Source organism: Oryzias latipes, chromosome 10 (genome assembly GCF_053564925.1).
Source record: "Oryzias latipes strain Hd-rR chromosome 10, Olatipes_Hd-rR_3.1".
NCBI lineage: Eukaryota > Metazoa > Chordata > Actinopteri > Beloniformes > Adrianichthyidae > Oryzias > Oryzias latipes.
In genome coordinates this window covers 10,586,876-10,604,204 of record NC_136246.1, presented here as the reverse complement: position 1 = coordinate 10,604,204, position 17,329 = coordinate 10,586,876, and the positions used below count along the sequence as shown (strand labels likewise).

The 17,329-nt window shown below is 37.8% G+C and overlaps 1 long non-coding RNA gene across 3 annotated transcripts; it reads right to left on the bottom strand.

The window, feature by feature from the left end:
* Positions 1–480: 480 nt before the first annotated feature.
* LOC144994715 (uncharacterized) lies at positions 481–6,867 on the bottom strand. 3 transcript variants are annotated; one of them, XR_013658306.1, is made up of 6 exons: positions 6,549–6,867; positions 6,241–6,367; positions 6,039–6,135; positions 2,305–5,945; positions 1,241–1,337; positions 481–1,134 (listed from the first exon to the last, which is right to left on the bottom strand). It is a non-coding gene; the product is annotated as an uncharacterized LOC144994715 (long non-coding RNA). The 3 variants fall into 3 exon arrangements; XR_013658305.1 differs by having other exon boundaries at positions 6,053–6,135; positions 6,549–6,865; XR_013658307.1 differs by lacking the exon at positions 2,305–5,945 and having other exon boundaries at positions 6,053–6,135; positions 6,549–6,777.
* Between the last annotated feature and the right edge of the window lie 10,462 nt (positions 6,868–17,329).

Genomic DNA, 17,329 nt, shown 5'->3' with positions numbered 1-17,329 from the left:
CACTGCAGCAACAATTCCGAAAACATTTTACACGATCTGAGCTAAATATGGGTTCAACTGTTACTCTCATAATCCTTTCATTTAGGAATTGCACAATTTCCAGTACATTGCCGCTAATCGCTTCATTTGAGAATGCACAGTTCATTGCTGCTAATATTTAAGACTTTGTATGTTAACATTTACATGGAAATGTGACATTTCATCACTTTAACTTCTTGTTTTGAATGTTGAAATGCACATTTTACAAATTGTTTTGCACAAACTAGGGAAAGTATCCTTTTGACACTTTATATTATGTTTATATTTTTTTATACTGTTACATTTTTTTTGTTTGTTTTGTTTTTTGTTGTTTATTTACAAAACACTTGTTTAATTTAAATGTGAAAAAGTGTACTTTTAGGGGTCACTAGCAGTGACACCATTTTTTTGCACAGCTGTAGCATTGAAGGACCAACAGTGAACTTGTAAAAACAGGAATCCTTTGAAAAATTGTACATTTCAAACTTTTATTTCATTAAACATTCCTTGATGCACAAAACAACGCTCTTTTTTTACTGATATGTACAAACCTGAATATTAACACCCTCATTTGTATTTGTGAAAACACTAAAGAACCCCAAATAAAGTAAGGTGGACATTTTTTTGGTGAATGTTAAAGCAAGAAAGAGTTAGAGTTGGTGTCTTGTCCGGAGTGGGAATGCAGCTGCCATATAGGTTGTCAAAGCGTCTCTTATGCTGCTTCCACCACTACGTACTGCACTGCGGGTTAACTGTCTGGTTGGGCTGTGGAAAATGAACTGTCCGATTACTGGCCTCTTCCAACCAACTGCTGCTGGCATGTTCCCAATCCTTCTGACAGAAGTTGTGCAGTGCACAGCAGGTAGCAATCATGGTTGGCATGAAAGTTAAATGAAAGTCACTTCTCTTCAGCAGAACCCTCCACCTTGGCTTTAACAATCCAAAAGTCATCTCCACTCTCACCCTGACTGAGCTTAGGTAGGTGTTAAAAGACTTCTGCTCAGGAGTCAGACGTGGGGAGTTAGAGTATCCCTTGATCAGCAAGTCAAGAAGTGGGTAGGCAGGGTCTCCAACAATTAGGAGATTGGTGTCTTTACCCACAATGGTCTTGATGCCCTGTTACAGAAAAGGAAAATTACTGGTTATTGGTTGACATGTTTTAGTAAGCATACATTTTTGGCTGTTCCATTCAACAAAAAGAAAAATACAAATGTTTTCTTGCCTTGGGTAAGAGATGAGCCCTTTGGAAGAGATCAGAATGCCAGAGGGCATTTGCATCTTGTGCGCTGCCTGGCATTTTCCAGCTGATGTTCCAAAAACTGCATGGCAGGGACAAATGAAATAGGTGAAACAAATGTTACATCGCTTTATTATACATGGCATGTTCTTAGAAAAAAAAATTAAATACACACACACACACACATATATATATATATATATATATATATATATATATATATACATATATATATATATATATATATATATACATATATATATATATATATATATACATATATATATATATATATATATATATATATATATATATATATATATATATATATATATATATGTATATACGTATATATATATATATATATATATATATATATATATATATATATATATATATATATATATATATGTATATAGATATGAGATATTGAGAGGGTTGCGTCAGGAAGGGCATCCGGCGTAAAACATTGCCAAGTTTACCATGCGACTCGTTCGCTGTGGCGACCCCTGATGGGAAAAGCCGAAAGGGAAACTACAACAACATGTATATATAGATATATGTATATATAGATAGATAGATAGATATATATAGATATATATAGATAGGCTCAAATAGGCTCATTATGTGTTAAACATTAATGAACTCTTATCTAGAAAGTGTAACTGAAAAATTACAATTTTTATAAATAACCTTTTAACTTAAAGACATTTTCTTTCTGAATAATAATAAAGATACTATGGTATCTATTTTTATGTTGAGATTGATCTCACTTATCTTTTATAGAAATTTTTTTTCACAATTAATTGTTGAAAAATATAATTGGAGAGTTTACGGAGATGTGAGTATTACGCACCAACATTTTTTTATTTTCTGGTTAGGTTATGTTTACTTGTGCCTGTGTCACAGACACCAATGTTCATATTCATCCACAGCTGTTTTTATTTCACTTATTTGTGCTTAGCACATATAAGTTTCTTGGTTTTAGCTCTTCATTGTCAGGTCATTTGTTTCATCACCTCTTTATTGGTTCTTTTGTTCCTGCTTACTTGTGTTTGGGTTTGTTTATGAAATGTTTAGGCTTCTTCTACTGAGCCTGGGCTCATGCATTCCACCAAGACGCCAGAGAGTCATGCTAAAAAATACAAATAGTTCAAGAAAAAATATTAAATATGATGAAAGAAAATCCACCTTGAACCTCAATATAAAAGGGAAAAAATGTACAAGGAAACAGAAAGAAAAGAAAAAAGTACTTGGAACCACTAAGGGGGCAAAAGACAGAAGATAAGCCAATGAGAAGCCAAGAGAATTAGCTTAAATATAGTGAGGGTAGGTAATTAGGTAAATGGGAGCAGCTGAATCAATTAAGTGAAAGCAGTTGTGACTAATTAAAGCAGTTGGGACAAGACTTGAATGCAGGGCTAAAACAGAAGAAACTGCTATCTATCTATCTATCTATCTATCTATCTATCTATCTATCTATCTATCTATCTATCTATCTATCTATCTATCTATCTATCTATCTATCTATCTATCTATCTATCTATCTATCTATCTATCTATCTATCTATCTATCTATCAATCAACTGAGCTTTCACAAAATTATCTCTTTAAAACAATTAGTCAATTTTAAATTAAAAAAGCTTAATTTTAAAGGGACTTTTAAGGATCCCAAAATTTGACGTAAACAAATATCTAACTGTTTAAACTATTTGAAATATGTTCATATATGGTTTATTCTGTGATACAATGAGCTCTCTTGCACCCAATTTCTGCAATTGTTTTATACTGTATGTGTTGTGCATTTGTGAAAGAACCTGCTTGACCTCCTGAACATCCACGGATGCTTTAAGATGTATTAATTTAGTGTAATGCTGTAAAATAATAACTTCCCAGGTTTTAATGATTATTAAGGAATATTCAAGGAATACGGTGCTCCCATGGGTACAGAACAAAACCACACTTGACAAAGTACATTTTTGACATTTTAGTGTAAAAATGATTCAGATTACTTCTGAATCTAAAAGTCTATACGACGTTTGAATGTTAAATACAGGGCCTTGCATTTTGTTCCAACCTTGCTTTTGTTGTCTCAACATCTCTGATCACAGGTCTGTTTTTTTCCTTCTTCACAACAAATGATTTACCATTTTAGGAGCTGATTAGTATCATCATGACAGGCATAAAAATCTATCCCGAACATGTGTTTCCACGGTGACTTGGGGACTGTTGCCAGGGATCTTCAGTTTCCTTCAGCACAGGGAAGACTGTGACATCCTGCCTTGACACTGATGGACAGATGGAAAAAAAGATGGCAGCTGCTTCTCAGAAGAATATATTTGGGGTTTTCAGCTGTGTGATCCCCTGGTAAAGCCTCACTTTAAAATCTCTCAGCCAGTGTGTGTGACAAGAGTGATGATCAAGGGAGCTGAGTTTCTGCCTCAGTCATTGCCACAAGGGCTGAAGAAAGGGAACAGCTTCTCGGTGAAAGCACATCCAGTGAAAGAGAAGATGCAGTCCATCTCACCTACATTGTAAAAGGTAACCTGACCTTCCTCATAACCAACAAACACCCCAAGTCCTCAAGAACACCTCACCTGCAGTTCTATGAGAGGGACAGCATTGGCTGTAAGAACAGATCCTTCTCAGTTCTCTGGGCTAAGTCTTATATCCCCGCTCCTGTTGATGGATTCTTTTGCAACACCTAAATACCACTGTGTTTTACCCTTCACTTTAACTTCATAGTAAAATTTTCCAGAGAAGAATTCTTCTTTTGCCGAGACGTTGTACCGGTAATGGTAAGCATCATAATCCTCATAATAATCATTAATAATGCCGCTCATAACAGCCGCAGAAGGGTAAACCAGAAGAACGGCTGTTAATCAGTAGAAGATGGAATACCAACCTTAGACAATCGACAGAATATGGACTTTTTTCTCTTATTTGATTTTATTTCACAGCACAACCTTATAATAAAAAAAGAAGAAAAGAGGAAAAAGAAAATAAAGATAAAAAGAATGCTTAATCAATAATTGAAGATGGTTAAAATGAATGATTTCTAATGATATTACTTCACTTGCTCCAAAAGTTGATTCATGATTTTTCCTAATGAAACATAATTTGCAAATATGTTTAACTTTTGATACTTGATCAATTTTTGCTATGAAGATTTTTGAAACAGTGTTGTCTCTATTTTACTGATATAGTATTATTTTTTAATCATATACATGATTTTTCTAATGAATATAGTCTGCATATATTTTAGATCTCTGATTTCTGAATTTGCTATGTTGATTTCCAAAATAGTTATGTCTATTTTTACATTATAAAATAAGTAATTAATCTCTGTCATGTTCTTTATTGATACCTAAGGATTCTTATTTTGTCTGATAAAAGTTATGAACCGGATAATGAGATAACATATAATAAAATGGTGACAGTAGAAGAGGGGTGGGGTTATATAAATTTGCTTCCTTCCACTCCCTTTCAAGCAATAATTAATTTTATGTCTAATTATCCTAAGTTTGACATGTCGTTGTATGAATGTATAACTGGTGATTGTAATGTTTTTGTGTATTATTCTTACTTGATTGCTTGAAATAAACCATTTCAAATCAAATTTCAAATCGAAATCCTCTTCATAACATTCATGTAGTTCCAACTTGTTATATCTCATTTGGGTTCCATGTGTAACTTGTTTCCAATCATCAAAAACGGCGAGGAACGGGTGTACTGCGTCACGTTGGAGAGTCACATCCACTGCGTGTCGCCGCTTTCTTTGAAGGTAGGATCGCACAATGTGTGGATGTGTCTTTTGATTTTTTTTTTCAGTTAATCTAAAGTCTCTTGATTTGCAAACTGGCTACAGTTGAGCTGAACCTCTGAATCTTTTAGCCTCCTCCTCCACTTTGCTCTGTTTTGTTATTATAACTTCACGCAGCTCATCGTGCCTTCTCCTAACATAATCTTTGATAGTAGCCATCAGGTGCCTGCTGCTCTTCAGCACCTCGTCTGCATGAGTCCTGCTTGCTTCAAGTGAGTCTTGGATCTCGAGGATTTTCTTCTGGTGAGTCTCGATGATGTGATTTGTCCTTTTCTTTTGTTTTTATCAGAGTTTTCCACTTTTGAGCTTCTTCCTCAAGAGTCAAGATCACATGATTTATGGGCGACACCCTTATAAGACTCACACAGAAATGATCGATCAGAACCACTCTAAAGGTTCACCATGAGTTTTGCAAATCCTGCTCTCCAAGTTCTTAACCGGGGGCATAAACTTGTGTTTTCTCAGGACGACATTACTCTGATGAGGCTCCAAATGGGTTTGACAAAAGAACATAAAACAGCCAAGGCAGGATTTTACTGCTGTGACCTTCGGCTCTGAGCAGAGATTACACAACACACTTTCACTTCCTGCTATAGTCCAGGAGTTCTTGAGGACTTTATTTCTGCCTGGTGCTCGAACGTATTTTCCATTTCATCGATAAAAATGTTAACACAAAGCATTGGTCTGGGGTAAAACTCTGTTTTGGTGGGCAAAGGAGTAAAGCAGTACTTGTGTCCCAGTAGTCGGTGATACACTGCAGGCAGAAGGTGTGCCCACAAGGAATCGATGTAGGCTGATTAAACAATTCCAGACAGATGGAACAAAGAAAACTTTCTTCAGCCATCAGACTTGTGTTCAAAGCCATTACTATACAGAGAAAGACAACAGAAACATTCAGCTTAAGGCGGACAAGTCCAAAATAGAAGAAAAAGAGTGTGAAATTGAAAAAAAAAATCCTACATTGCACTACATACATAGCAACCCTTGAGAAGTGATCAAACTTGTCAGGGCTTCTCCGTTTGCTCTCAGTTCCGGCAGAGGAGTCATCTGAGAAAATCTGAAATAACAGCAAAGATCCAGACTCCTCAACAAGTTCACAGAGAACGACTGCGAGAAGGTTGATCGACTGATAGAGCTGCATTTTAAGTAAACACTTCATTACAGTGTTGCATTGTAGCATTCCAGCCGGACTTGATTCAGACGATGGACTCAATGATAGTAACTGATGGACTATGATGGGGTATTCCAACCCATTTATTTACTCCACAGTCATAGTCACACCGTAAGAGCTGAAGAAAAGCATAAACACAAACTTACAATAATTCCTTTTTGATATATAATCATTCTTTACCTCAGCTAGTAGCGTTAGATTGTTAGATAACTTCAAACAGAAACATATTTTGTTATTTTACACAAAACAAATGGAGAATAATCACAAAATGTGTACAGTAAACATAACCAAAATCATACCTGTTCGCCTTCCAGCTAGATGCCAAAAACAAATTACTGCTTTACACAGTTATCCGTCGGTCCATTTTTGTCTGTTTCCTTTGCTGCCGTAGCATCAGCTGTTAACCGTTTTTTTGTTTCTGTTTAACTGACACACTTCACAGAAAAAGCGGAAGTAAGTGGAACCTTCACAATAAAAGTCTTCAAAACAAAATACACTTTACAAACATTAACACCTTTTTGTCATTTTCTTTTACATCTTCAATATACTTCTTTTGAAATTAAGGGCATCTTGAATCAAAGGAACTGTTGAACAATAATAAGAAAACAACTAAAATGGGTCTTTTACATGCATATCAGCAAAAAGCTACTCATCTCCATTTCTGAATCTCCTGGAATTTCGTAAGTTACATAAATGATTGAAGAGTTACAATAGTGTAAAACATTTCAACACTGGAGCTAGAGATCCAGTGTTTAATACCCACTCCAATGAAAATCATGTTTTTGCTGTTTTTAAAATGTACTTGCTGCTTTTCTCAGATGGGGGATAAATAAATAATAAAATTAATAAAAATTAAGATTAAAATTGCCATTCTGAGTAATTCTTTATTTAAATCATTGTGAATCAGAAGCAGATGATAAAATGCTGTTGGAAAAAGCCTGCAGTTGTGGCGCAGAACTTAAAACAGCACACCGTAAGCTCCCTGTGCCGCTAAATTCTGATGCATCTTGTAGACGACTAGATTGTGTACGTCTTCAGTTTTCTTGTTCGAGCTGGTATCTGGACATAAACTGTACAGCTGGATAGCTCCAAAAATTCCTTGACTTTTTTGTTGCACAGGTAATGTAGGGTAATGAGTTGTGAGGGGCCGTAAGCAAGCGGGAGTGTCTAAACAGATGGATGATGGGGAGTAGGGGTGGGCTTACTTACCAACAGTCTCGTCCAAAACTCAGAGGTGAATTTTTAAACAACTACGGCGGCTCTGCAGAAACTATGTAGTAGAAAACAACACAAGTTCTTTTTTTATTTTGACTATAAAGGCGTTATAATTTAAAGACAACTGGGAACACTTTTACAATGGATCAAAAGATAATCAGAGTGGGACTTTTAAGGGTTAATCATAGGAAGATTTATTTATCACACATTCACGTGTCTCTCTGAGAACGTTTGATGCCCAGTATCTATACAACGCTGTAAAACAGTCAATAGATCCTTTCTGACAAGGCAGAACACAGGACCGGACTCAGATGCAGAGCTTAAGGATTTAATTGCTTGATTCAGATTCAAGAGATGAGCTTGCTTTGGCAGGTGAAAGCACATGACAAACAGGCACAGGACAAAGGGAAACACAGGCTATAAATACATGAGGAGGGGAAGGACAGGTGGGAATGATCAGGGATGATGAGGCAGACTCAGGTGTGAGGAACAGACAAGGCAGGAAGGGGAAGGTCTGGAACGAGAGGTAGGTTAGACTTTCAAAATAAAACAGGAACCCCACACGAGACAACAGGAAGCTTGACGAGACATGACACTTTCTGATCAGAACAAACATTACTTTAAAAATAAATTACTGTTTTACCAGAAGAGATATAAATTTCTGAGACTTAAATATTTCAATGTATTTCCTGCTTTTCAGACTGGTTAGGACTCCTAGAGGAATCCTTAAAAAGAAGAAAAAGATGATCCATCCGTTTATTCAGCCATCCATGCTGTCTTTGCACTCCAGGTCATGGGGTGGCTGCAGCCTTTTCCAGATGTCATCAGGGTGCTTTCCGGATGGAGCACAAGTGCCTGATGAAGGCACAGGGCTCATAACCATCTAACATTGTTGAATCTTTCATTGACACATATGGAATGAGAAGGTCTGGCCTCTGCCACTGAAAATGACTTAGAGTCACAATTTCAAGACATAATAATATAAAGGAAATTGGATTTTTAAATCTCATCACTAAAACACTAATTTGCTCAAAATGATCATTTGATTTATGTGGTATTCAGATGGGAACTCCCTTTGATCAAAGTCTGTTTGGAGCTCCAGATTGATTGGTGGACAGCTGAGAGGAAAATCAGTTCTTCTCTATTTCCAACACTTTTCCATTCTCTCTTTCCATTTTTCATCCAGCACTGCACTGTGCACGGCGTGCCTCTCCTCCTCCAAGTCATTGGGCTCTAATCTTGAATACATGAATTGGAGATTAGAACAGCTCAGAGTACTCGAGGACAGAGACCTCTATTAGATGTGGAGGCCTCCTGCTAGGTGTCTGCTCTGTTCCGAGCGGAGAGCAAATTCAAAGTAAAGCCTTCTTTCACCAGTTCCTCCCTCATACCTGCACCCAAAGACTGAAGTGTGTCACTACAGCACAATAATATCAACACAGGTGAATTTAGTGTTGTCTCTTCCTGGTTGAATGTAAAAAAAATGCAGTTTACAGTACAAGATAATGATTTTTAAATGATCACTTTCAAATTTTTGTTGTAGAATATGCTATATAAACGCATATCTCAATAAAATTTTAAAAACACAGATTTTTAATCAGTCAATTTAGGTGAAGGCCATAGGGACCTATGACAGAATTACAAATCCATACCTCAGATAAAAAACTTATACTGTAGTCAGAAATCAGAACAAAAATTTGGATATTACAGTATTACAATAAACATTACATTCAAAAAAAAAGGAAGAAAAAAAAAGAAACCAGAATGTAATGCAAAAAACCTAAATGCAATTCCAAAAAGAGAAGCAAAAAAAGGACACAAGTAATTATCAGAAATCAAAATAAAATGTCAACAAATAAAACAAAAGAAGATACAATTAAAACATTTGTATACCAACAGGAAATTATTTGGCATGGTAATATCTTCCGACAGATGATATTTCTGTAAGCTTCATGCCAAAGCCACTGGAAATGTTTGTTGATCGTTCAATCAACTCTTTATCCCAATTCAGGTACAGTGATGAAAGTCTTCCGGGAATTCCCGGAAATCCGGGTTTTTGAGCAAACCGAACGTACTTTCCGGGACATAAAGACCTGATCTCTACGGACAAATCGCTTTCCGGATTAAAAAATGGTCTGAAATCAGCTAATTTTAGCTTTATTTTCTATATTTCTCCGCAGATCGCTTCCTCTATGGTCGTGGCCATCTCTCGTCTTCCCGGCCTAATTGACCAATGACGGGACGTTTTAGTTGCTTTCGGATGCGTCGACGGGTCTGATTGGCTCTGTCTGCACCACGTGGTCAGCGTGACTTGCTTCCCTAGAGACCAAAACTGGCGGACCCACGCTAAACTTTCACAAACACATCTGAAGAGTTTGCGATCAAATTTGTGTTAAAATAATGGCAGGCATCGTCATTATTGAGCGTGGTCACGACCTCAGTTGTGAGAAGACGATAAAAAACAAATTGAAGTGGTCTTGGCTGGAAAAAAAAGATTTTTAAGGTAGTGTAGGTCAAATACTTTTTGTGTAAAATAATCTCAAAACCACATTTTGAAATAATTTCAATTTTAGTTTTGAGTTTCAGTTTTTATTTTGAATACATTTCTTTATCTAATTTATTTGTATTTCCTAATTACCATGATTTAGTTCAGTATAGTTGACATTAATTACAAGTATTTGATGGTTTGGACCCGCACTCCCTTAAAAAATAATGTTTACAATGTTTAGCTTAGTTTGTATGTTTGTTTTGATATTTCCCAGATTACTTAGTATTGGTGTTAAAGAATTGATGTATTATGTTATAGAATTATAGTTTAAAGCAGATCCCATATTTTGATGTAATTATAGTTTGAGAAAACAGTGCAAGTGGATGTTGTACATCAGTCATTTCTAAAGCAGAAATAATGTATAAATTAAAGCCGCAAGCGGCGTTGTATGGCCCGCAGACGCAACCCGCCTTCCACGCCCAACTCTACGCACCACCGCTGCCCTTACAGCCCGCAAATTAAAAGCTAGTCAAAGCTGGATTTGCTAATTATGCTAACAATGCTAACTATGCTAAAGTGGCTAAAAGTGCTAGCATTGCGATCAGCATCATCAACTGACTCAGAAAAACACATTACCTAAAATGCTAATTATGCTAACTATGCTAGCTATGCTAATGTGGCTAAAAGTGCTACCATAGCAATCAGCATCATCAACTGACTGAGAAAAACACATTATCTAAAATGCTAATTATGCTAACTATGCTAGCTATGCTAATGTGGCTGAAAGTGCTAGCATTGTGATCAGCATCATCAATTGACTCAGAAAAACACATTCCTCCATTGGTGAGAGCTATGTGTCATAAGTTGATAAATAACCCACTTTTTCCAAAATGGCGGGGTTTCTGTTGATTTTATCTCCATAGCAACCATTTTATGTTTTGGTCCCCTCGGGATGACGAACAGATTGACGTCAGTTTCGGACAAATCGGTAAAAGTAAACTTTTTGTTGTCCTTAGCAACAGTGGTTTTATGCTAACCACGCCCACATTCCTTATATGTCCATATCCAGTGTTTTTCAATGTATTCAGTTTCAGGCATTAATGCATGCATTCAATTTTCACTGTATTGTATTGAAATGCATGGGAGTTATAACAGTGCGCCACTTTGCTAGCTTGCCACGCGCACGCCGTTCAAAATCTACAACTTCTAATTCCAACATTTTTTACACAGTAGCTTGCCATTGATGCCCAAAAAGTTTGGAGACTATCGATAAAAATTCCAACGACAAGTTTACGTTTGAATTAGGTGGTTAAGGTGTTTTTTATAGAAAATTCAAGATGGCCGCCTTTTCCCGAGGTCAAAGGTCGACGAAACTCCAGAGGTGATTGAAGACTTATGCTAGGGACATGCGAGTAAAATTTCGTGAAAATCGCTCGAAAAAAAGTTCATTTTTCCATATCGTGTAAAAACGCGAAAAACGCAAAATGGCAGATTTTGGCACAAAATGGCCGCCAAACCGTAGGTCGTGTCGCCATCACGTAATGATTTCAAAACTTTCTTTGGATATACCCGACAAAGTTATCTGGGTTTCGATAGCCGATTCTTAAAAATAAAATCCGAAATTTTTTTTTTTTGCCGAGTCAGCACTTTTTTTTGCGACGGTTTTTTGTTTACCACGGCCACATTCCTTTATCGATTTTGTCGTATGTGACATCGTTTTGTTCAGTGTGGGCCAGGGTATCGCATATTTCAGTTTCAGGCTATTCCGATAAAATATGTGCGAGCTAGCTAAAATGGCGACGGTTGCGAATTCGCCACGCGCACGCGTTTCAAATTCTACAACTTCTAATTCCAACATTTTGTCCACAGTAGCTTGCCATTGATGCCCGAGAAGTTTCAAAAAGATCGATAAAAATCCCTAGGACGAGTTTTCGTTTGTATCCGTTACTAAAGGTGCTTTTTTATGAAAATTCAAGATGGCCGCCCCTTCCCAAGGTCAAAGGTCAACAAAACTTCTTTGGTTATTGTAGAATCATGGTCTTGGCATGTGTGTGCAATTTCGTGAAAATCGCTTAAACAAAAGTGTCGTTTTCCCATATTGTCAAAAAACACGAAAATCGCCATTTCTCTGAGTTGGCCACAAAATGGCCGCCAAGCCGTAGGTCGTGTGGCCATCCCATAATGATTTCAAAACTTCTTTGGGATATCTCCAACACGCGTGTTTTGGTTTCGTTGCTCTAATTTGAAATAATTTTTTTTGGCCCCATAAGCGATTTTCGGCCCATTCATTTTTTTTACGGGACCGCTCGCTGTGATGTCATCGACTTCGGGGGGGTGACGTTCTCTTTGCCGAAAATTCATTTTCAATTTATCCCAGATGTGTGCCAATTTTGGTGAGTTTTCGGGTATGTGGCGGGGGTCAAAATTAAGCTCAAAGACGCCGTTAGTGTGCAAGAAGAATAATAATAATTAAAGCCGCAAGCGGCGTTGTGTGGCCCGCAGACGCAACCCGCCTTCCACGCCCAACTCTACGCACCACCGCCCTCACCGCCCTCACTGCCCACTTTTGATAATGGCTAGTCAAAACGGCATATGCTAATTATGCTAACTATGCTAGCTATGCTAATTTGGCTAAAAGTGCTAGCATTGCGATCAGCATCATCAACTGACTCAGAAAAACACATTACTTAAAATGCTAATTATGCTAACTATGCTAGCTATGCTAATGTGGCTAAAAGTGCTAGCATTGTGATCAGCACCATCAACTGACTCAGAAAAACACATTACCTAAAATGCTAATTATGCTAACTATGCTAGCTATGCTAATGTGGCTAAAAGTGCTAGCATAGCGATCAGCATCATTAACTGACTCAGAAAAACACATTACCTGAAATGCTAATTATGCTAACTATGCTAGCTATGCTAACATAGCTAAAAGTGCTAGCATAGCGATCAGCATCATCAACTGACTCAGAAAAACACATTCCTCCATTGATGAGAGCTATATGTCATATGTTGGTAAAAAAAAAAACCTTTTTCCAAAATGGCGGCTTTTTTGTTAATTTTATCTCCATAGCAACCATTTTATGTTTTGGTCCCCTCGAGAGGACGAACAGATTGACGTCAGTTTTGGACAAATCCGTAAAAGTAAATTTTTTTTTGTCATTAGCAACAGTGGTTTTATGCTAACCACGCCCACAATCCTTATATGTCCATATCCAGTGTTTTTCAATGTATTCTGTTTCAGGCATTAATGCATGCATTAAATTTTCACTGTTTAGTATTGAAATGCATGGGAGTTATAACAGTGCGCCACTTTGCTAGCTTGCTACGCGGACGCCGTTCAAAATCTACAACTTCTAATTCCAACATTTTTTCCACAGTAGCTTGCCATTGATGCCCAAAAAGTTTCGAGACGATCGCTGAAAATTCCAACGACAAGTTTACGTTTGAATCTGGTGGTAAAGGTGTTTTTTATAGATAATTCAAGATGGCCGCCTTTTCCCGAGGTCAAAGGTCGACGAAACTCCAGAGGTGATTGTAGACTTACGCTAGGGACATGCGCGTCAAATTTCGTGAAAATCGCTCGAAAAAAAGTTCATTTTTCCATATTGTGTAAAAACGCGAAAAACTCAAAATGGCATATTTTGGCACAAAATGGCCGCCAAACCGTAGGTCGTGACGCCATCACGTAATGATTTCAAAACTTTCTTTGGATATACCCGACAAAGTTATCTGGGTTTCGTTAGCCGATTCTTAAAAATAAAATCCGAAAAATTTTTTTTTAGCCGAGTCAGCACTTTTTTTTGCGATCGTTTTTTGTTTACCACGGCCGCATTCCTTTATGGATTTTGTCGTATGTGACATCATTTTGTTCAGTGTGGGCCAGGGTATCGCATATTTTAGTTTCAGGCTATTCCGATAAAATATGTGCGAGCTAGCTAAAATGGCGACGGTTGCGAATTCGCCACGCGCACGCGTTTCAAATTCTACAACTTCTTATTCCAACATTTTGTCCACAGTAGCTTGCCATTGATGCCCGAGAAGTTTCAAAAAGATTGATAAAAATCCCTAGGACGAGTTTTCGTTTGTATCCGTTACTAAAGGTGCTTTTTTATGAAAATTCAAGATGGCCGCCCCTTGCCAAGGTCAAAGGTCAACAAAACTTCTTTGGTAGTTGTAGAATCGTGTTTGTGGCATGTGTGTGCAATTTCGTGAAAATCGCTTGAACAAAAGTGTCGTTTTCCCATATTGTCAAAAAACACGAAAATCGCCATTTCTCTGAGTTCGCCACAAAATGGCCGCCAAGCCGTAGGTCGTGTGGCCATCCCATAATGATTTCAGAACTTCTTTGGGATATCTCCAACACGCGTGTTTTGGTTTCGTTGCTCTAATTTGAAATATTTTTTTTTTGGCCCCATAAGCGATTTTCGGCCCATTCATTTTTTTTACGGGAACGCTCGCTGTGATGTCATCGACTTCGGGGGGGTGACGTTCTCTTTGCCGAAAATTCATTTTCAATTTATCCCAGATGTGTGCCAATTTTGGTGAGTTTTCGGGTATGTGGCGGGGGTCAAAATTAAGCTCAAAGACGCCGTTAGTGTGCAAGAAGAATAATAATAATAATAATTAAAGCCGCAAGCGGCGTTGTATGGCCCGCAGACGCAACCCGCCTCCACGCCCAACTCTACGCACCACCGCTGACCTCACCGCCCTCACAGCCCGCAAATTAAAAGCTAGTCAAGGCTGGATTTGCTAATTATGCTAACTATGCTAACTATGCTAATGTGGCTAAAAGTGCTAGCATAGCGATCAGCATCATCAACCGACACAGAAAAACACATCACCTAAAATGCTAATTATGCTAACTATGCTAGCAATGCTAATGTGGCTAAAAGTGCTAGCATAGCGATCAGCATCATCAACTGACTCAGAAAAACACATTACCTAAACTGCTAATTATGCTAACTATGCTAGCTATGCTAATGTGGCTAAAAGTGCTAGCATAGCGATCAGCATCAATAACTGAATCAGAAAAACACATTACCTAAAATGCTAATTATGCTAACTATGCTAGCTATGCTAATGTGGCTAAAAGTGCTAGCATAGCGATCAGCATCATCAACTGACTCAGACAAACACATTACCTAAAATGCTAATTATGCTAACTATGCTAGTAATGCTAATATAGCTACAATTGCTAGCATAGCGATCTGCATCATCAACTGACTCAGAAAAACACATTCCTCCATTGGTGAGAGCTACATGTCACAAGTTGATAAAAAACCTACTTTTTCCAAAATGGCGGCTTCTCTGTTGATTTTTTCTCCATAGCAACCATTTTATGTTTTGGTACCCTCGGGAGGACGAACAGATTGACGTCAGTTTCGGAATAATCGGTAAAAGTAAAGTTTTTGTTGTCCTTAGCAACAGTGGTTTTATGCTAACCACGCCCAAATTCCTTATGTGTCCATATCCAGTGTTTTTCAATGTATGCAGTTTCAGGCATTATTGCATGCATTCAAATTTCACAATAGTCCATTGAAAAACATAGGAGTTATAACAGTGCGCCACTTTGCTAGCTCGCCACGCGCACGCCGTTTAAAATCTACAACTTCTAATTCCAACATTTTTTCCACAGTAGCTTGCCATTGATGCCCAAAAAGTTTCGAGACGATCGCTGAAAATTCCAACGACAAGTTTACGTTTGAATCTGGCGGTAAAGGTGTTTTTTATAGAAAATTCAAGATGGCCGCCTTTTCCCGAGGTCAAAAGTCGACGAAACTCCAGAGGTGAATGTAGACTTACGCTAGGGACATGCGCGTCAAATTTCGTGAAAATCGCTCGAAAAAAAGTTCATTTTTCTATATTGTGTAAAAACGCGAAAAACTCAAAATGGCAGATTTTGGCACAAAATGGCCGCCAAACCGTAGGTCGTGTCGCCATCACGTAATGATTTCAAAACTTTCTTTGGATATACCCGACAAAGTTATCTGGGTTTCGTTAGCCGATTCTTAAAAATAAAATCCGAAAAAATTGTTTTTTGCCGAGTCAGCACTTTTTTTTGCGATCGTTTTTTGTTTACCACGGCCACATTCCTTTATCGATTTTGTCGTATGTGACATCGTTTTGTTCAGTGTGGGCCAGGGTATCGCATATTTCAGTTTAAGGCTATTTCGATAAAATATTTGCGAGCTAGCTAAAATGGCGACGGTTGCGAATTCGCCACGCGCACGCGTTTCAAATTCTACAACTTCTAATTCCAACATTTTGTCCACAGTAGCTTGCCATTGATGCCCGAGAAGTTTCAAAAAGATCGATAAAAATCCCTAGGACGAGTTTTCGTTTGTATCCGTTACTAAAGGTGCTTTTTTATGAAAATTCAAGATGGCCGCCCTTTGCCAAGGTCAAAGGTCAACAAAACTTCTTTGGTAGTTGTAGAATCGTGTTTGTGGCATGTGTGTGCAATTTCGTGAAAATCGCTTAAACAAAAGTATCGTTTTCCCATATTGTCAAAAAACACGAAAATCGCCATTTCTCTGAGTTCGCCACAAAATGGCCGCCAAGCCGTAAGTCGTGTGGCCATCCCATAATGATTTCATAACTTCTTTGGGATATCTCCAACACGCGTGTTTTGGTTTTGTAACTGTATTTCAAAATTTTTTTTTTTTTGGCCCCATAAGCGATTTTCGGCCCATTCATTTTTTTCACGGGAACGCTTGCCGTGATGTCATCGACCTCGGGGGGGTGACGTTCTTTTTGCCGAAAATTCATTTTCAATTTATCCTAGGTGTGTGCCAATTTTGGTGAGTTTTCGGGTATGTGGCGGGGGTCAAATTTGAGCTCAAAGTGGAAGAAAGAAAGTAGAAGAAAAATAATAATAATTAAAGCCGCAAGCGGCGTTGTATGGCCTGCAGACGCAACCCGCCTTCCACGCCCAACTCTACGCACCACCGTCCTCACCGCCCAAGTTGATAAAGGCTAGTATAAATTGCTCAATATGCTAATTATGCTAACTATGCTAGCTATGCTAATGTGGCTAAAAGTGCTAGCATAGCGATCAGCATCATCAACTGACTCAGAAAAACACATTACCTAAAATGCTAATTATGCTAACTATGCTAGTTATGCTAACATAGCTAAAAGTGCTAGCATAGCGGTAAGCATCATCAACTGACTCAGAAAAACACATTCCTCCATTGGTGAGAGCTATATGTCATGAGTTGATAAAAAACCCACTTTTTCCAAAATGGCGGCTTTTTTGTTGATTTTATCTCTATAGCAACCATTTTATGTTTTGGTCCCCTCGGGAGGACGAACAGATTGACGTCAGTTTCGGACAAATCGGTAAAAGTAAACTTTTTGTCGTCCCTAGCA